This window comes from Gekko japonicus, unplaced genomic scaffold (genome assembly GCF_001447785.1).
Source record: "Gekko japonicus isolate JY-2015 unplaced genomic scaffold, Gekko_japonicus_V1.1 scaffold3960, whole genome shotgun sequence".
Lineage (NCBI taxonomy): Eukaryota > Metazoa > Chordata > Lepidosauria > Squamata > Gekkonidae > Gekko > Gekko japonicus.
In genome coordinates this window covers 42,859-48,610 of record NW_015173807.1, presented here as the reverse complement: position 1 = coordinate 48,610, position 5,752 = coordinate 42,859, and positions in this window count along the sequence as shown.

Below are 5,752 nucleotides of genomic sequence, written 5' to 3'. Positions count from 1 at the left end.
GCCCTCTTGTTGGCCCTCCAGAGGAGCTGGTCGGCCCCTGTGTGTGACAGGATGCTGGACTAGATGGACCTTTGGTCTGATCCAGCCAGGCTCTTCTTGTGCCCTTATGAAGGCTTTGGCCTCTGTGCCCTCTTGTTGGCCCTCCAGAGGAGCTGGTCGGCCCCTGTGTGTGACAGGATGCTGGACTAGATGGACCTTTGGTCTGATCCAGCCAGGCTCTTCTTGTGCCCTTATGAAGGCTTTGGCCTCTGTGCCCTCTTGTTGGCCCTCCAGAGGAGCTGGTCGGCCCCTGTGTGTGACAGGATGCTGGACTAGATGGACCTTTGGTCTGATCCAGCCAGGCTCTTCTTGTGCCCTTATGAAGGCTTTGGCCTCTGTGCCCTCTTGTTGGCCCTCCAGAGGAGCTGGTCGGCCCCTGTGTGTGACAGGATGCTGGACTAGATGGACCTTTGGTCTGATCCAGCCAGGCTCTTCTTGTGCCCTTATGAAGGCTTTGGCCTCTGTGCCCTCTTGTTGGCCCTCCAGAGGAGCTGGTCGGCCCCTGTGTGTGACAGGATGCTGGACTAGATGGACCTTTGGTCTGATCCAGCCAGGCTCTTCTTGTGCCCTTATGAAGGCTTTGGCCTCTGTGCCCTCTTGTTGGCCCTCCAGAGGAGCTGGTCGGCCCCTGTGTGTGACAGGATGCTGGACTAGATGGACCTTTGGTCTGATCCAGCCAGGCTCTTCTTGTGCCCTTATGAAGGCTTTGGCCTCTGTGCCCTCTTGTTGGCCCTCCAGAGGAGCTGGTCGGCCCCTGTGTGTGACAGGATGCTGGACTAGATGGACCTTTGGTCTGATCCAGCCAGGCTCTTCTTGTGCCCTTATGAAGGCTTTGGCCTCTGTGCCCTCTTGTTGGCCCTCCAGAGGAGCTGGTCGGCCCCTGTGTGTGACAGGATGCTGGACTAGATGGACCTTTGGTCTGATCCAGCCAGGCTCTTCTTGTGCCCTTATGAAGGCTTTGGCCTCTGTGCCCTCTTGTTGGCCCTCCAGAGGAGCTGGTCGGCCCCTGTGTGTGACAGGATGCTGGACCGGATCGACCCTCACTGGTCTGATCCAACAGGGCTCTTCTTATGGTCTTATGAAGGCCTCGGCCTCTCTGCCCTGTGGTTGGCTGCCCAGAGGAACTGGTGGGCCGCTGTGTGAGACAGGACGTTGGACTAGGTGGATTTTTCGTCTGATCCTGCAGGGCTCTTCTGATCTTGTTATGAAGGCTTTGGCCTCTGTGCCCTCTTGTTGGCCCTCCAGAGGAGCTGGTCGGCCCCTGTGTGTGACAGGATGCTGGACTAGATGGACCGCTGGTCTGATCCAGCAGGGCTCTTCTGAGGTTCTAATGAAGGCCTCGGCCTCTCTGCCCTCTTGTTGGCCCTCCAGAGGAACTGGCTGGCCACTGTTTGAGACGGGATGCTGGACTAGATGGACCCTCACTGGTCTGATCCAGCAGTGCTCTTCTGATGTTCTTATGTAGCATAGCTTTTGCCGGTCGAGCGGTCCCTTTTGTTTTTCACATTTGCAGCCAGCCAACCGAGAGGGTGTGTGTGGGTGTGTGTGAGATGAATGGGTCTGCATCCGTTGATCGATGGCTGTCAAGAGGTGGCTCTGGTGTTTGATGTTTGGTCTGATGCTATGAGTGTACAAGGAGGGGATTTGCCGTGAGAATTTGGCGGGGGGGGGGATGGTGGCGACGTCTTCCTTGCGAGGGAAGCTGCTTGAGGGGTGTTGGATGAGTCCTCTTCCTTCCTTCCCCCTGGAGCAGGTGACATTTCTTCCCTCCTGAGGGGGAGGGGGGCCTCTGGGGCTGCCCTGAGGAAGCGTTGAATGTGGTTATTGTGTCATAGGCGTTTAACCTCATACAATCCTGGGGACTGTGCGATCGGGACCCGAGCCAGAGAACAGGCCCTCTTTTATGCCAAGCTGCAGAGCCCTGCATCGCTAAGTAGCTGCTGTGGATGCTGGCGAAACTCGGAGAGGAACAAACGGGCCCTTCATTGCTGTTAACTCTTCGAGCGGCCCAGGGCAAGATCCGGTTCCCCTTTGCCTTTCTTTCTTTCTTTCTTTCTTTCTTTCTTTCTTTCTTTCTTTCTTTCTTTCTTTCTTTCTTTCTTTCTTTCTTTCTTTCTTTCTTTCTTTCTTTCCCCCCCTCTCTCTCCCTCTCTCTTTCTTTTTTCTTTCTTTCTCTGAGCCTGAACAGGAGAGCAAGCAGATCAGTGGGGGTGGTGGCTTTTAATGGGTCAGCTGGCTTTAACTGAAACAGATTGAGACTATTAGGGAGAGGAGAGCGCAAGGTGCCCTGGCTGATCGTTCTCCTTAATGGCTGGCTGTGTTGTTCCACTACGGTGGCCGTTCCTCCCACTACTGCCTCTCCCTTTCTTGCAAAGATGGATAAGGATGCTGCAGCCCGCGGGCGTGCCTGTAAAGTGCTGCCAAGTTATGGTGACCTGTAGGGTTTTCAAGCCAAGAAGAAGAAGAAGAAGAAGAAGAAGAGATTGGATTTATACCCCGCCCTTCACTTGGAGTCTCAGAGCGGCTGACAAACTCCTCTCCCTTCCCCTCCCCACAACAGACACCTTGTGAGGTGGGTGGGGCCGAGAGAGCTCTGACAGAAACTGCTCTTTTTCAAGGACAGCTGTGTCCCAGCTTGTGACTGACCCAAGGTGACATCAGCAGATGCAAGTGGAGGAGTGGGGAATCAAACCCAGTTCTCCCAGATTAGAGTCCGCGCACTTAACCACTACACCAAATTGTAGATAAGGAGAGGGGGGTCACCGTTGAAAATGTCATAGTGCCTTCCTTCCTTCCTTCCTTCCTTCCTTCCTCTCCCTCCCTCTGTGACACTGTCTAACCATCTCATCCTTTGCCGTCCCCGTCTTCTTTGACCTTCAGTTTTTCCCAGCATCAGGGTCTTCTTCTCCAGTGAGTGCTCCCTTCTCATTGGGTGGCCAAAGTCTTTGAGCTTCAGCTTCATTATCTGGCCTTCCAGGGAACAGTCAGGGTTGAATTCTTTTAGGATTGACTGATTTGATCTTTTTGCAGTCCAAGGGACTCTCAAAAGTCTTCTCCAGCACCATAGTTCGAAAGAATCTATTCTTCGGCACTCGGCCTTCCTTATAGTCCAACTCTCGCAGCCATACATGACTACTGGGAATACCATTGCTTTGACCATGTGGACTTTTGTTGGCAGGGTGGTGTCTCTACTTTTTATCATGCTGTTGAGGTTCGCCATCGCTTTCCTCCCAAGGAGCAGGCATCTTCTAATTTAATGGCTGCTGTCACAGTCTGCGGTGCAGTCTAAAGAACTTCTTTAGATTCACTGAAACTGCATTAAAGATATTATTTAGGTCCCAGTCACACGAGCAGGATACTGCACCGCTGAAGGGAGGCAAATTAGAGCCATAGCAAAAAGAACCACAGTGGCGCGATCCGATGGACCCCCGTGGCTCCGTGCTCTGGCCTTTGTCAGGCGATCAGACGTAGCGTGGCAAAACGGACGTTGTGCGTTTGTGCGCATGCGTGGGACGGTGCTGACTGCGGCGGGCTACCAGTGCTTCCCCAATCAGACGCCTGGAGTTGCCGCACATCATCCAGAAGGTAGTGCTCTGTTGCCGGTACCTTTTCAATGCGCATTTTCGGGCCGAGGGGACGGATCGGGGATGGGTGCGTGACGCTTCCAGATGTTGCGGTGTGATCGCACCCATTTGATGTGCCCTCAAACTGTCCGTTTCACTGGGCAAATCCTCCCATGTGACCGGGGCCTCTGAATGCAAACAAAAATAAAGATGGCAGGATAAGGGGCGAGCACAGCCCCTTGGCATCATTTCAGGCTATCCCGTCCAAAATACAGTCCCTTGTCCTAAGCCACGGCCAAAGCTGTTTTGTTTTCCGAACTGGCCAAAGAAGGTTGGTTCTCACAAAAGGGCCTCCACGCAGCCTTCATAATTTTGAGTCCTCTTGTATCCGCACGGTGGTGTCTGGCCAGGGAGCCGATGCTGTTTTGCACTCACCGTGACCAGCTTGCTCGGGTGACACATGCCCTCAGGTTGTGCGCCACTTGAAAATCAGCTGTGTTCATGCGATGTGCCGCTTTGGCGCCCTTTGCATTTGCTGGCATTCGTTGTGCTGCTGCGTCCTGAGGACTGGCTTGATCTCCGCCTCCCAGGTTGGAGTGTGTGGGTGCACGCATCCGATTAGAATGTGGACAGAGAAGATGGAGTGTGCGTATTGCTCCCAATCTTCTTCGTGGTCTCTGTGCATCACACCTCTGGGATACAGTGCGCCTGCGCCGACCCCGATCGGTATAATGGAAAGCAGAAGGGGTTTTTGCGCCCGCTCCCCTGTCATGTGCCAGGCTGCGCACGACTAGGGGGAGGGCATGAGGATCCTGCCAGTTTCTTCTGACCACTGCCCTCAGTCTCCAAAGGAAGGAGAGGACCGAAAGCAGCGGGGAAGGAGGGCGGGTGGTGTGAATGCACAGATGACCACCTGAAGATCATCAGTTACAGGTAAGCAACCTGTTTATCTTCGTCGTGGTCTCTATTAGCCACAAGGTACAGATAGGAACTCTCGGTCTGGGGCAAGGGATGCTCTGTATTCTTGGTGCTTGGGGGGGGCAACAGTGGGAGGGCTTCTGGTGTCCTGGCCCCACTGCTGGACCTCCTGATGGCCCCTGGTATTTTTGGCCACTGTGTGACACAGAGTGTTGGACTGGATGGGCCATTGGCCTGATCCAGCATTGGCTTCTCTCTTATGTTGAGAGCAGAGGTCCATCAGTGGCTATTAGCCACAAGGTATAGATAGGAACTCTCGGTCTGGGGCAAGGGATGCTCTGTCTTCTTGGTGCTTGGAGGGGGGCAACAGAGGGAGGACTTCTAGTGTCCTGGCCCCACTGATGGACCTCCTGATGGCCACTGTGTGACACAGAGTGTTGGACTGGATGGGCCATTGGCCTGATCCAACATTGGCTTCTCTTATGTTCTTATGTCTGGGGCAAGGGATGCTCTGTCTTCTTGGTGTTTGGGGGGGGGGGCAACAGTGGGAGGGCTTCTGGTGTCCTGGCCCCACTGCTGGACCTCCTGATGGCCCCTGGTATTTTTGGCCACTGTGTGACACAGAGTGTTGGACTGGATGGTCCATTGGCCTGATCCAGCATTGGCTTCTCTCTTATGTTGAGAGCAGAGGTCCATCAGTGGCTATTAGCCACAAGGTATAGATAGGAACTCTCGGTCTGGGGCAAGGGATGCTCTGTCTTCTTGGTGCTTGGAGGGGGGCAACAGAGGGAGGACTTCTAGTGTCCTGGCCCCACTGATGGACCTCCTGATGGCCACTGTGTGACACAGAGTGTTGGACTGGATGGGCCATTGGCCTGATCCAACATTGACTTCTCTGATGTTCTTATGTCTGGGGCAAGTGATGCTCTGTATTCTTGGTGCTTGGGGGTGGGGCAACAGTGGGAGGGCTTCTGGTGTCCTGGCCCCAGTGCTGGACCTCCTGATGGCCCCTGGTATTTTTGGCCACTGTGTGACAGAGAGTTGGACTGGATGGGCCATTGGCCTGATCCAACATTGACTTCTCTGATGTTCTTATGTCTGGGGCAAGTGATGCTCTGTATTCTTGGTGCTTGGGGGTGGGGCAACAGTGGGAGGGCTTCTGGTGTCCTGGCCCCAGTGCTGGACCTCCTGATGGCCCCTGGTATTTTTGGCCACTGTGTGACACAGAGTGT